Consider the following 14,630-nt stretch of genomic DNA (forward strand, 5'->3'; position numbering starts at 1 on the left):
AGGTACTATACAAATAGATGAGCAACAGCAGGATTGGCTGTTACCAGTAACGTTGCTACTCATGCCAAATGTTGTTGTATAATCCACCTTGAAGTTTCTGATGTGCAAGTTTGTGAGCAAGCTCACACTTCTGAAGGTAGACCTGACATCACAGCCGCACTGTTCCTGGAGTACAGATGAGCTATTCACTTAATCCATTGCCAGTTTGTGTCAGTCTAGGAGTAGGGCAGGAGTGGAAGACTTCAGGAGGTTGTGAAGGTGATTGTTAGGGCCAGGGCCCATGAGTCTGGACATCTGGATTCTCACCACTGGCACACAGTGATTGTACCTACACTGGGTAGCACACTTTGGGCTTAGGGACTGGGAACCATCCAAAGCTCGCAAGTGCCTTGTTCCATGAGGAGGCCTTTTCCCTGGAAACCGAGGAGATGTGAGGCATTGCAAGGAGCTGGGAAGGAGAGTGATCTGAAATCAAAAGTTTTCTGGGGTCTAATAATATAGATGTAACAACCTTGACCCAGGTACATCCTTTAATACCTCTGTGCTTCAGTTAACAAATGCTGAAAAGGGTTTTCATTAGTGCAGTCCAAGGCTCTCCCAGCTTGTGGTCCATCAGCCCTGCTGAGCACATCTGCCCAGCTCCACCCCCAGCTGGGCATTTCTGAATGTTGACTATTATGCTTGCTATGCCAGCGGCTGCTGCAACTGTGTGGCTCTAGAGACTGGCACAACTGGCCCCAGAGGTGTCACAGGCGTCCTGATCGCCTGTGTTGTATCCTGGTTAATCCATGCTTGCCTAGTGCCTTGAGATTCATTCAGCAATACTGCCTGGTTTTATTTATACACACAGACACACCGTGAAGTATTGTTTCTATGCCTGAACATATACAGAACAGATTTTTTTCTGTAACAAAGAGTCATAATACCATTAAGTATTCAAACTTTTGCCCTGCTCTGGTGGGGATGGACTGGTAGCTGCCAAACAGGACCCTAAATGAGTTATCCTAAGAGCACCGAAAGAAACTGTCCTTCCTCCTCTCACAGTCCTCGAAAAGGCAATAGGGTAAATGTCATAAAAAATAAAAAAGTCATTCAATGCAATGCTGTGCAATCAAGATGACATGAATAAAGTTTGTAGAAAACCAGTAGCTTCTGAAAAATCAAAATATAAGGTATTGCCTCTGAAAGAATTATTAAAATAACTTGGGGGGGTAGAACTCAGAACTGTTAAAAGAAGCAGCTAAGCTTGGGGAAATTGCAATCTAAAAGCAAGGTGGATTAAGCAAATCCTTCTGTACAGAACCATGCTACAACTAGGAACCCTCTAACCATCACTCGGAAAAGCTTACACTCTGGGACTTGATTTTCAGGCACATAATATGAGCTTTAGTGATTGTGTCTGCACTGTACTCCCAATTATGGGATACTCTCTTGTGCTTAAGTCCATTCTGTTCAGCAAAGCATTTAAGCGTTTCTTAAAGCATATTCTTAAGTGCTCTCTTGAAAGGGAATGCTTTCTTGACATGGGACATGTGTCTGCATTTGCCATTCAATTTGGCTGAATTTTCCCAGCCTGGTGCATACAGGACTCATTGCAAAACTAGGAGGAGGGATACATTGGTGGCCAGTGACACTGCGATTGCTCTAAAGTCACTGTCAAGCTTTGCAAGGAGCCATCCCGAAGTGGGAGAGTGCTCTGTCCCAGTTGCTTGGTTTCTTGAGGCAGCATTTTGAGACACATGGGAGAAAGGGCAAGCTTCAGCACAACGAGAACTAGCTGGATTGCAGTGGTTAGATTTAGAGTGCATTTTTGTGCTAAAGTAATACATAATCCATAGGTTTAACATGGCTTTCACAAGTCCCAAGGGAGCACTAACAATTTTTAAGGGAGAGAAGAGTTGCGAAAAATATTTTAATTCCCTTTCAAGCAAAGTCTACTGACAAGGACTTTTATTCTCCATCACATCTAAGTGCTCCGGGGACAGAAATCTTTCCTGTGGTGCTCCATTACAACTGCCCCAAGATTGTCTCCTCTGTTTGAATGTGGCAGAGAGGACTCATTGGATGTTGACTCCCTCGTGAGGAAATAATGATTTAAAATAAAATGTGGCGTTAACTTTGACTACCAAGATACTTATTCATTAACATAATTTGGGGGACATAAGTTAAACATAAGTATGAAAAAGCAAAGGAAATGTGAGTTAAGGTTTATGGTATCCCCTTGCTTTACTCCATCTTTCTAAGATAACACAGAGCACCTTCTGACCTGGCTGCTTCAATACTAGGGCTGAGCTTAAATAGTGCAGTCTTGTTCTGCTGCAGAGGGGAAAAAGGTGATCTCTCTGCGGAGATCATGTATCATCGCTTTCTCAGTAACCAGACCTATTCACCATTGTGAAATAGTCAATGTGCTACTTCTCTCCCATATTCCAGACTGTATTTTTGAAGTCAGAACCTGCTAAGTCAAGTTAGCTAGTTTGCTGAGAGAAAAAAAACAGAACATGGAGACAGTGCTTCATGAGATTAAAACCAGGTAATCTTTAACTTCATGTAGCCAGTGAAGGTCAAGCATTATTCCCCTAACTGGTGTTGACCCTCGCTACTTGATGAGTGTGATTTTGGTGAACTCCAGTAGTGTCTCCAACTTAACCCAACTAGCTACCCAGATAAACAAGGACCTCTGTCTTGTCTCTACTAGGCCCAGCTGCAATGTAGCAGCCTGAGGTTGGTGTAGCATTGTAAAAATATACTTTTTCATCAGGGAAGATATAACTTTGGTAGCAGATACTCTGAATAAGGAGAAAATGGGAGCAGGAAAATAATCTCTTTCCTTTGCTGAAGTGTTTCTCTGCTTCTCAGCAAAGTGGACAGTTGTGTCCATTTTCCTGGTTCAAATCTGGCCCAGGCAGCAGAAACCAAAAAGAAGCCATCGTTGAATGGCTGGCAAGGTTCCAAGTGTCACCAGCCAGCTGTTTCAGGCCAGCATCTAGTTCACATAATAAAAACGTCCTTGTATTTGGCTCTGAGTGACATTGCCTTGGAATACAAGCAGATCATCTGTGGTCTGCTTTGGCGTGAAGGATATGCCAACCGTTCACAGCTGGAAATTGTTCCCTCCTCACCTTTTCAAATATTTTCACGGTGCCAAATGGGGAATGTGAGGAAATCAATACTAGCTCTATTTCTGTTGTATCAGAGGATTAAGAGGAGACTTTAGTCTTCCCTGTTATCAACGAACTCATTCATGAGCCGTATATGGGAGGAAAAAAAGCAGGTATGAGGGTAGATATGATTAATTCTAAAAAATGGAGACGAAATAGAATAAAGCGATACTTGATGTCAGAGCCCAGTCACCAGAACTTCATCTCATTTTTTTTTTTCTTTGTCTCAAGTTGCCTGGGTGATTTTCAGGTGCCTATTGCTCACGAAATCTCTTCCTGTCTCCCCAACGCCTCATATTCATTTACACCAAGGCATAAATAAACATCCCAAATATCCTAGGGCTGAGAAACAACACCAGAGAAAAATGAAAAAGGTTTCCATTTTAACTTCATTTGAGTACAGCTCATCAGAAGACAAAGGTTCATTGCTGATGTAAAGGGATGGTCCTAGTGGATCCAGTGCTCACTCACACAAGCTATGAATTTGGCCAATAGTCTTTTACCGGTGATAAAACAGGGAGACGGGCAAAATGAAGAACATCCCTCTGCTGAGAAATTTCATTTTTTAAAATTAGACATATTTTAGTTACAAATGACTGCAGAAGTGTTCAAAATAATAAAACTTCAGGATTTCTGTGCTCCTTATCTCAAGAATAGCTGCAATGATTTAAAACGAATATGATTAAAAGAAAATTTATATATTGCACCTTGACTTTGGTTTCAGACCTGAATAGATTTTAACTGCCAAGTGACAAGCCCTTTAAAATGGGATTAACAATGGGAATTCTGGCTTTTTTAAGCTACCATGGTGCTATTATAACATCCAGGCTTCTTCACAGCCCTTGGTCCACCATCAAGAACTCGCAGTGACAGACACCAAGACTATAGCTAGGGTAGTGACCCACGTTATTTTGGAAGTTACAGCTCAACATATAAGATTTCATGCAGTAGCTCTGATGACAAAAAATGAATTTACCACATGGAATATCACAACATATTGTGCGGTAACTCAGAAAATAACTTGTGTTACCATTGCACATATATATATAATATGCATTAACAGCATTTATAGACACTGATCTATTAAGTCATTTTCCTACACTACCTTCAGACTTTTTGCATGAAGCAGAAAAACCATCATTAAAGCTATGGTTTGCCAGACAATTACTTTGTCAAATCTCAAGAAATTGCATAATAAATTGTATACATGCATCAAACATGAACAGCAGAGGGGTATAACAAGCTGTGTATTTCCAGTCCACTTGTTCTTTCATCTAAACAGTAGCTTTTGTTTTGAAGAGTAATCCTATATTCTTTTCAAGGCATAAAATGTGCATATACATTTATCTATCAAACTAAGTAGAAATAATTGAAACACTTAATATGCACAGTAATAAAGAAACGCACGAACAACTTCATTATTAATGTCTATTGATTATTTATGTTTTCAAATAGGCAAATGTAGCTACTAATATTTTATCATGTTAGTCTATATGTGCATTTTGGCTTTACCTGTTTATTGGCAAATTTACTATCCACATTATGGGTGTTTTTATTGCTGTACACTCATTTGCTATGCGCATAACTGAGGTCAGTTTACGAACTGACTAGTGTTTACTCAATTTGATTACTATGTAACGCTGCTGAGACTATTCCCCCTTTGCAAAATTAACTGTACGAGGAAGCCCAGTAAATCTTTACTTAAAAATTTCAAACTTTAGATTGATTTCAGCAGTGGGTCTGTATTGATCTAAAAAGGTTTGCGTTCCTAACTAAAAACTAATCTTTATTTCACCCTTTAGTGACTGCAGCCATAAATATGTTCACTCGTACTGGAGTTTAGTGGATTAATGGTTATTGGAGATTGTGGCTTCCAACTGAGGTTGGTAAACCTTAACCTTTGGAGGACAACATGAAGGCATTTACCCCTTGTCATCTGTAATAGCTGGGTCCCTTTCTGACAGTTACCTGAGTGTTAAAGAGGAGGCAGAGCAGGGGATAGGAAATAAAGTACCAGCGGCTCACTTTAGCTATTAATCACTTATTAGACTGACCACTGTATCTGGACCTAACTCATTTTCTGATGCAAAGGCACTTAAATGAAACAATTTGCTTCATTCATGATACTAGAACTCCAAAATTTCAAACCACTAGAATTAGTCGTGCCTCAAAATTAAGAAAGAGAAGTATTGTGTCTCCTATTCTTTTATTTCACCGTGTTTGTGGGAGATGCTTAATGTGACTCAGGACAGATCTTTCTCTCTGTCTCTGACAGAGGATTTTTGAAGACAGCTGGCAGGAAGCATTACCTTACATTCCACTGCAATGACTTATTAGTTATTACCCAAAACATAATTATACCAATTGTTACAAAAACTGTAATTGCATTAATGTCTTAAAGTAGGGTTTATTCTGGAATGTCATGTTCTGAAATAGATGTCAATTAGCACCTAAGTTATGAACAAACCATCCCTACAAAACTTTAATTCACTCAAGTCCACTTAAGTTACTCAAGAAAGTAATGTGAGGGCAGAAATTATTCCCACATGTAAGGACTGAAAGATCTGCCCTAACTTTTCATTAAAGAGAATAATGATTATTGAGAACATAAAAAAATTATTTCATTAGCAATACAGAGAAGGTTTCACTGGAACACGAAATATACAAAACGGTAGATGTCAAGTGATTATATTAACAGACACAATTCAATATCCATTGTTCCAGAAAATATACTGAGCTTAAAGGAGAGATTTCTTCTGCAAGAAGTATGACTTGAGCCTGCTTAAATTCAAGGGAGAGATTTATTTTTCATAAGCAGGTACCATCTTGTGACAGTCACTTCTGTAATTATTCCCTTTTGAGAGTGTAAGGGATACTTGTGTCAAAAAGAGCACCTGGTTTTTGGAAACCGATCTTATTTTAAAACCTTTCTTTCTATTTCTAATAATTCTTCTATTTTTGCAAATCAAATTCTCAGGAAGGGAGATTGCTTTTGTAATAACATAGAATCGCAGTCACTGGCAGCTGTTGCAGATGATTCTAGGCAATTTACGTCCCCCGAGACATTTCCCCAACATCAAGGTAATCAGGGCCAGTGGGATATAATCTGGGAACAATTCTAACAGGTTTCCCATCCTGGACCAAAAAACCACAGTCCCAGGGGACATGCAGATTGATTGCTGTGCCTTGACATTCACTCCTAACACTTAGCTGCAAGTTTTGCATCTGTTTTGTTTATTAAATGAAGAGCATTGATTCAAACATTTAAACAAAAGTAACAAGACTGTAGGAATACCGAGCATATGCTAGGCAGAACATTGCCCTTATTTTGCCATTTCATTTTTCTCACCTTTCCCTTGTTCCTTCAGTTCTCTCTGACTCGTCTCCCAGTTTCAGACTGCGATAGATTTTACACAAGAAGGTCAAAAAGCACAGCAGCACATGGGGTGGGACCCCACTATTTGCTGTTCTCATCAAAGATGAAAACAGGATTTGTGGGGGGTCTTCTACGAGCTTTGGCTATCAGCAACAACCATTGGAGCTTTGTAGAAACAATCTCACTTTTAATAACAAAGCATCGGCTTTCTTAAATATATTGGTTTCTAGAAATCTTTGATGATCTGAAGCTTGTTTCCCCTTAGTTGGTAAAACAAACCTTAAAAATGTGACCTAAGTGGAGAAAGTGGGAAGAATAGAGAATACTTCTGCTGCAGGAGGCTAAAGAGACAAAAATCTGCCTCTATCGCCCCACCAAGCACACATGGAGAATATGTACAAAATGGTGGCAGTGTCCTAAAGAGTGTCCTAAAAACATTAGCTCATTAACAGTCCCTAAAAACTTTGTGCCGTATAAATAAGGTCACAGTAATTGCAGATATATTTTGATTGCACTTGGAGTGGAAAGAACAAATTTCCAGCTCATGGCCAAATGCTAAGGCTGATCTCTATAGTTTACGTTTAAAACCCTGTCTGAATGTATTTGATGCAGCATTGACAGGAGCAGCAAGATGAATGAAATTGGTCTTATTGGCCCAGCAGGAAGCAAGAAAAGCGTGTACTGCCATGCACAAGTCAGAAGAGCTATTGCCTCTCCCTTCAGCGCCAGCTGTATAGATCTTTCTGGCATTTGGGAGATACCTTCATCTGTCTGCATGGGACCGTCAACCTGAGGAACAAAGAAAAAATTAGTCTGCCTCTGACTACCTATTCCTGCAGCAGGGCAGGTGGTTATCTGAGCCACCACTGTAGGGTTAGCATTGGCAGGAGAACTAAGCACCCCAGGGAGCAATGGTGACAAGAGACCACCAAGCTCATTTCTACTGAATCAGCTTTGCAAAACAGTTGCTGGGCAAGGAGACCAGTTCTAAATGCTACCAGGTTATTGGGATGAGCAAGTGTGATGGATCAGTGGGCTAATGGCTCAAAATAGGGGAAATGAGAGTATGGAGCTGATGTTTTCTGACTGGGAAAGGAGTATTTGGAGTTGGCGTGTTTTTTGCGAGGAGGACGTGCCCACAGAACATCACAGACATCACCGAGTGAGGGGCAGAGTATTTGTGGGAACCTTTGTTAGACCTGTGGGAGCTCATCACTCACAGTCACCTACCTGAGATCAAAGTAGGGCCACCTAGAGTAAGAATGCTGTTCTCAGAGAATGCCAAGCTGCTTAGAATACTATAGGAAAAAATACAAAGAAATTAAAAATGACCACATCATTTCACACAGCAGTAAATATGTCATAATGATTTTTTATCACATGGACTTGATGCACGTTGGGCAGTAACAAAAGAGATTTGATCAACAGGAATAGCTGCTCTACAGCTAATATGATCTACTGAGTCACAAATCCTCTTTTTCATAATGCTTAAATACGGATTTACATGATGGACCATAACAACTCCAAATGCACCATTTATGTTTATCGTGTAAATAATGATGAGTTTTCAAATTATAATGCAGATCAAAATAGCACGCTAGTTATTCAAATGGTTTCTTGGTTCAGAAACTCACTTTTTGAATAGTTCGAAAATATGAACTATTTACACCGTGAGCGTACATTACTGAGACACAGGTGAGTAATGTGCATGAGAGTGGTCCTGCTGAACTCGGTAGGTTTACTTGGCTGTATAAAGTTACTTATGGCTGTATGTACCTGCAGGAGAGATGTCAAAGTCAGTAAGGACACTTTATTTTTTCTTGTTGACTTCCAAGGATTCAGTGAGCTGATCACTAAGATCCTATTCGCATCCACTGTTTGCTGCTAGGGGAATAATTTCTGTGACGAAAGCACATGCAATGTGATTTCTAGATTGCTAGGTTTTCTATCCTTTTCTTCTTCCACAAAACAGTACTTTAAAAAAGACAAGAAACATTGCCAGGAGCCTGTTTAAGCGCACACACCTTCAGAAATGCTGTGCCACCCTCTCTCAGCCTACCTCTGCATGCCTCAGATGCTCAATAGCCCTCCAGCTGGTGTGTGCATGCGCAAATGTGGGGATCTATGGGAGTCAGTATAGGTCCTGCATTTGACATTTAAGTCTTTAATAGTTAAGCAATAAATGGTTCTCCACATTGTCCAGTGTTGCTAGAAAACAGACACACTTTCACCTTTGATACTAGGATCTCAGCCAGGGGTGGCTTCTGTAGTTCTTCAAGGCTAAAAACCAGTCTTGTGCAAAAGGCCAGTACAAAGGTCTTACAAGTCAAGTTATTCAAGTCCTCCCTCAGCCCTGAAAATCGGTCCCGATTGCCATAGTTTGCAGCTGACAACAGGCTTTGGGCTGCCTCTCAGTAGAAAGGTGAGGTCTAAAAATAACCAAGGGCCAAGGATTCAGGGGATACTAGAAAGCCCAAAGGTTATTTGGTATTATCTTTTCCCGTTCTGTACACATCTCCCCCTAAACAGAGAGAGTCCATCCCCTTCTACTTCCTCTGAGTTAATTATAACTTGCATTGAGTAGTGTCATGGAGAGAGACATAAAAAGTAGCAACACTAATAGTACTCAAGGGGAATTTAGCAGCTCTACAGCAGAACAAAAATCTCCCAGCAAAGAGTTGTGGCAATAAATGAGCCAGTTTGATACCAGTCAAAGTCCACATGCAGATAGATTTATTTGCTCTATATTGGCCATGCTTTTCCAGCTTCATGAGATATGGATATTTCTGCAGGAAGGATTCCATGTTTAGATTGAGAGGTAGCATGTTCCTGTAACATAAAGCATTCACTAGCCACTGCACTGGTACACGGACACTGGAGTTCAAACGAGCTTTTGCAAATCCCCAAGAGGGGAAGGAAAAAGAGACTGCTTGAAAAGAAATATTTGGACTTACATTTCAGCAGAGTTGAGGCGGGGGGGAGAAAGGGGAGTGTCTTACTGTCTCTGTACCTGCTTGAGACAAGTCAGAGCCAGCCAGAGGCAACCAGCATATGACCAGTGTGGTGTGAGGGTTTCCCCAGCCTGGATGCTCCTGAGCTGTGCAGGTGATCTGGTATCATGGGCAAAGCGCAGCACGGAGATGATGCAGGGAGCAATGCAAAACAGACCTATGGTGCCAATATTTTGCTGCTTGCTTTTGTTTAATTTATTTGTGCTGGTTTTGATGTCAGGATAATTCTCAAGGTCAGTAGTACCTTACTCAAATCAGCACCCAGAGGGGACAATATGAAGCTACTTGCAGCAGGAATCCCAACCAGCCCATCTACTTCCTTCCTCTTGATTACTATTGGCTTGTCCAAAGTATCATATTCTTCCACCTGAAATTCAGCTGCAGTCCTTGCTTCCTTCTCCCCCTTCCTCTCTGGTGACCCCTCTCTCTATCTCTTCTTAGTCAGTAGTTATCATCTTTCTCATAAATGGTCTGAGCCTCCTTTTGCTCTTCTGGTAGGTTCCACCTTGTAAGAGGAAAATAGACCTTTTCATCAGGAGGGCCAACACAGTAGCAGAGCTATAGTAAGAACTCAGTGGGTTTATTTAACTACATTTCACTTCACAATTTTCCTTTGTGATGGCTAAAATCCAATTTGTAAAGTGTGCTGACCATACTCCTTGGTAAAATGTGGGCACAATGAAGCCAGTGCTGTGGACACCATCCCAGTTCAGAATCTCTATCTTTGAAATATCTGTTTCCTATGGAATGTCCTCCAGAGCAAAGGGCTTGTACTCATGCTGTGAACTCATGCCCATGGCCTGGATCAGACATGACTGTTAAAAGGAAAAAAAATGGTTCTAAATCTGCACTTTATAGTTGTTCCCTAACACCAAAACAGGCTTTAGTATTTAATTCTTGATGGTCAGAGGAGGTAAGAATGATCTTTAAGGTCTGGAATCTGTAACCTCCATTTGTTTTTCAGGCTACCTGTTTTGGAGACATGCCGCCTGTGCAGTGTAGTTGATAGGGGAGCGTGGTCTGTCTAAAGAAGCTGGAAACCATTTCCTTTGATTAGAGCAAAGGCAGCAGAAAGGTTTGCGAGCCATGGATCTGTGGGGAATCCGACTTCATTTGTATGTGTTTCCCTTCTTACTTGTAAAAAAGTAAAAATTTTCTCTTGGTACTTAAAGGGCCAGTTTCTACAGCAGTGAAGAGATCCAAATGGTTGCTCCAAGATTTCCAGACGCTCCATAGACTTCTCTCCAGATGGAAAAGATAGATTTATACAAGAAAGTGCTGAAAACTCTGAAGGTAAGGAGAAAATGTAGGAGAAAAAATATCCTAAATGCTGATTAAACACGGAAGTGCACAAACATTTACCATGACTTCCCATCCTTGTCTTCAAGTCAAACTGGACTTGTTGACTACCACTTGGTCTTCTTCAAAGGTTTATGGAAAATAAACAGACTTTCTGTGAAATTGCATTGAGCAAGCACCAGATACAGAGCTCCCTTCCCCCATCACCTTTCTGCACCTTTGCAAAGACTTATTTAATGATTTACATTGTTCAAAGAGTCACTCAAGCAGGCAAAGTGGAATTCCACCTGATCGGTAACATAGGGTACTTCCTATGTGAGCTGGCATGCAGGTTGTTTGTCAGCTTTCCTAACATGTGAAGAGCTGCATGGGAGTTCCTGAGGTAACCATAGACTTTAAGTGCAATAATCTGTTTTATTTTTGTGATGGTGTGAAAAAAACACCATAGAGAATGCCATTAAGACAGGGGGCAAAGTGAACGTAAGCACACCAACGCATTATCCAGCCTCAATGGCACATGGTACATTGTCTCCATTATCAGACAAAAAAACCTCACAAGAGACAGAGATCAAAGGGTTAGCTTTTCAGTGATCTTGTCATGCAGCTTCTTAAATGATAATGTAAAGGTTTTAAAAAACATTTACCGTAATTTCTGCTAAGTGTCACAGCCTAGTGAACCATTAAAAGCGAAGCAGCTCACTGAACCGCGCGGAAGTGAACAGATGGAATTCCACCCTCCCTCTGCTCCAGAGCCTCCTCGAACAATGCAAAGTCTCCTTTCAAATCTCCTCCTCTGAGCTCATTACCCAGGGCAAGTATGTGGCAGGTTCTACTGCCACAAAGGCTGGGGCTCGCTCTTTTCTGCAGCGGGGTTTTGTGGTAGGATTTAGAAAAAATAAATTTGCCCTGGTTTCTAGACTTGTGCAATCCTTTCTTTGTTCCTCACTTTATATGGATGCTTGGAGAAAAGGACACCCTGATTTGAGTTTTCCAGGGTTTTATTGATCACCGTCAGTCTCGTTTTCTCCAGACTTCACTTTAAAAAAAAAAGCCATTTTCTTTGGGAACAGTTGTTTGCACCTCTGTAGTTCTGAATTTTCTAGAGAGAAAGATGTAGGTCTGGTACCGTTGCTGCTGTTGCACTTATTCACCCTCCTCTTACATCCTTCTCTCTGCTTCCCTGCCTAGGCGACAAGTAATTCTGCACAGGTATGCATGATCTCGCACTCTCCCCACTAATTTTTTAGAGCGCTTTATGGGCTTGTGGAAATTTGGATCATTATCGCAGGGCTGAAATTTCCGCTGAGTTTTGAGGGTTTTGTGAGCACAGTATGAAACATCTCCTCAGGCCAGCTTACAGTAGACGCTACTAGGACCCTTGCACGCTCTGGACAGACATTTGAATCAGTTGCACAGCAGCCTCAGGGAGAAGTGGCTGTGGGGGCGGGATGGAGGACTCTCGGTGTTTGATAGGTGCAAAGTGTTTGAGGGGAGAGGGTTCATGCAATAAACTCCAGTTCCACTCAGGGCCCTCCTCTCCCTCCTAGGAGTCTCACTGATGGGTGAAGGTTGGCACACAAAGGATTGATCTTGCTCATATTTGGACACCTTTCACACCCCAACCCAAAACTGCAAGGTCCCAATCTACAATTTGGGGACTTGGTAAGCTTAATTTGGGCTAGGTTTGTTTCTGCAGTGTGGAACAGGACAAAATTAACTGCTTTTCATCTTTACCTTTGAAGCCAAACCCACAATTTCTCCCAGTCTGTGGGTTAAGTGCCTGATTCCTCTCTAACCTGTACCATGTATACTTCTGTGTAAAACTCTGCCAAATATCATATTGTTCCTAATTCCCGCTGAACCATGGCATGAATGGTCCATAAACCATTCAGGATCCTCCTCAGTCTGTTCTTGCCTTTGGCCTTCATCATGGAAAACTGGGCGTGGGGCTTACTGTGCAATTCGGCCATGACAGGTCCTTCAAACCATGAAAACCAGAAACCATCTGTCTTCAGGATTCATCCACACGTGGTTTCAGCATTTTACAAGGAGGTTCACCCATGTGAGAGCTGGTGTCTCCTGAAAAGCCCTTTTTCTGTTATCAGCGGTTTTGTGTTCTAAAGGTACCTGGTGAGAACGGAGTATAAAATTTGGAGCTGAAGAAAAAAAACACACTTAAATTAGTCCTTTTCTAGTTTCTGAGGCTGTTCATGAGTCATCAGTGCAGCATAGGAAAAGTCACCATTTTGTCCTCAGCTTAAGCACGCTGGAAAATCAGAAGAGTTGTCTTGCAGCTTGAGTGCTAGACATGAAGCCTGCTTTGAAATCTGGGATATAAAAAGCACCCTGGCATCTTGAGCTCTCCACTTTGCAAGGTTGAACTGAAATAAGTAATTCCAGACTTTCTGGATACTGGAGAAGGTTGGAGTTCAACTTCATGGTGTGCTTGGCTGTTGATGTGGGCTGAGAAATACAAGGCTGTAGAGAGGGCAGGAGGAAGGTTCTGGCACCTCCTTCCCTGGGAGAAGCAGAAATTCCCATCACAGGCTCTGTACAGCAGCAGGAGACACTGCCAGCTGAACAACACATCCCTACGGGGGCACGAAGTGCTGCTCAGCCAGGCACGGCTAGCCCCATCTCTGCCTGGCTGGGCTCTCTGCTGACTGCAGCATGCTCTCACCAAGGACATCCTGCTTCTATTCAGGAAGAGGCAAAGTACCTCCCTCAGCACATTCCCCCTCCCCACCACACAGCCTCTTGTTTTCACAAGCTTCTGCCGTCTGTCCATGTGTCTGCTGAGTCTCTTACTAGGCAATGTCTTTGGTTTCCTTCCCAGGGAAAGATTTAGCCAGGTGACTCTGGCCCTCCCACCTCTAGTTGAGCAAAATGAAAAGGATCCTTTCTGATGTGACAAACTGTGGCAACTGGGAGAAGGTACAGAGCGTTTGCTCAGAAATGGCAGCTGAAAACACAGGTAAACAGGGAAGGACTGAGTTAGCTTACTGGGAGAGGTTACTGCCCCCCTCAGCTGGAAGCTGTGGCTGTCCCAGGAGAGGCAGAGTACACAACTGCACCTCTGCAAAATGGAATGTGTGTGCTTGAGCCACCTCTCTGATCATTTGACCATGCCCTTGGAGTAATTTGTATGGATCAAGATGTACTTCTTCCTCTTGAATCTTCCATGTTGTCATGGCGAGTGAGAATAACCACCATGTCGCCAGGGTAGACCCTGCACCAACTCTTACACAGCCACTTCTAAGTGGTCTTCAGCACCACAAGATTGCAATCAGACCCTTCTGCACCGGAGCAGTTATCCTAGTTCCCAGCTGCTGTCAGCTTCTTTAAGGGCGCACTCCCTGAATAGCCCTAACTCATATCCTCACTCTGCTGAAGCCACGGGAACTGCGTGCTGAATGAAAGCCTGAGCACTGGTCCTTTTATTTGTGGAAATAGATACAAACGAGTGCTCCATGTTTCATTATCATCTTCCTTTTTTTCCTTCTTCTTCTTTTTTACCATTTACATTGCATGCATACACTTCAGCAACTTGGCTTCAGTCTTGATTGAAATATTTAATGGATATTATTCATTGTTGGTATTCTCTCAATGTTGTTCTCATTCATTTTAAAACTGCCAAACCTTCCCATTTTTCAAGGATGCCTGGCCTTTTAAATAAGGAGAGATTTTGATACCTTTATTACATTTTTTGAGGCCACATTAGCTTGTTTTTGCTATCATTTTGACTTTGATTCTAATAAACTGAATAGAAATAGCAGTCTCTCC

The sequence above is a fragment of the Nyctibius grandis genome, chromosome 3 (assembly GCF_013368605.1).
Source record: "Nyctibius grandis isolate bNycGra1 chromosome 3, bNycGra1.pri, whole genome shotgun sequence".
Lineage (NCBI taxonomy): Eukaryota > Metazoa > Chordata > Aves > Nyctibiiformes > Nyctibiidae > Nyctibius > Nyctibius grandis.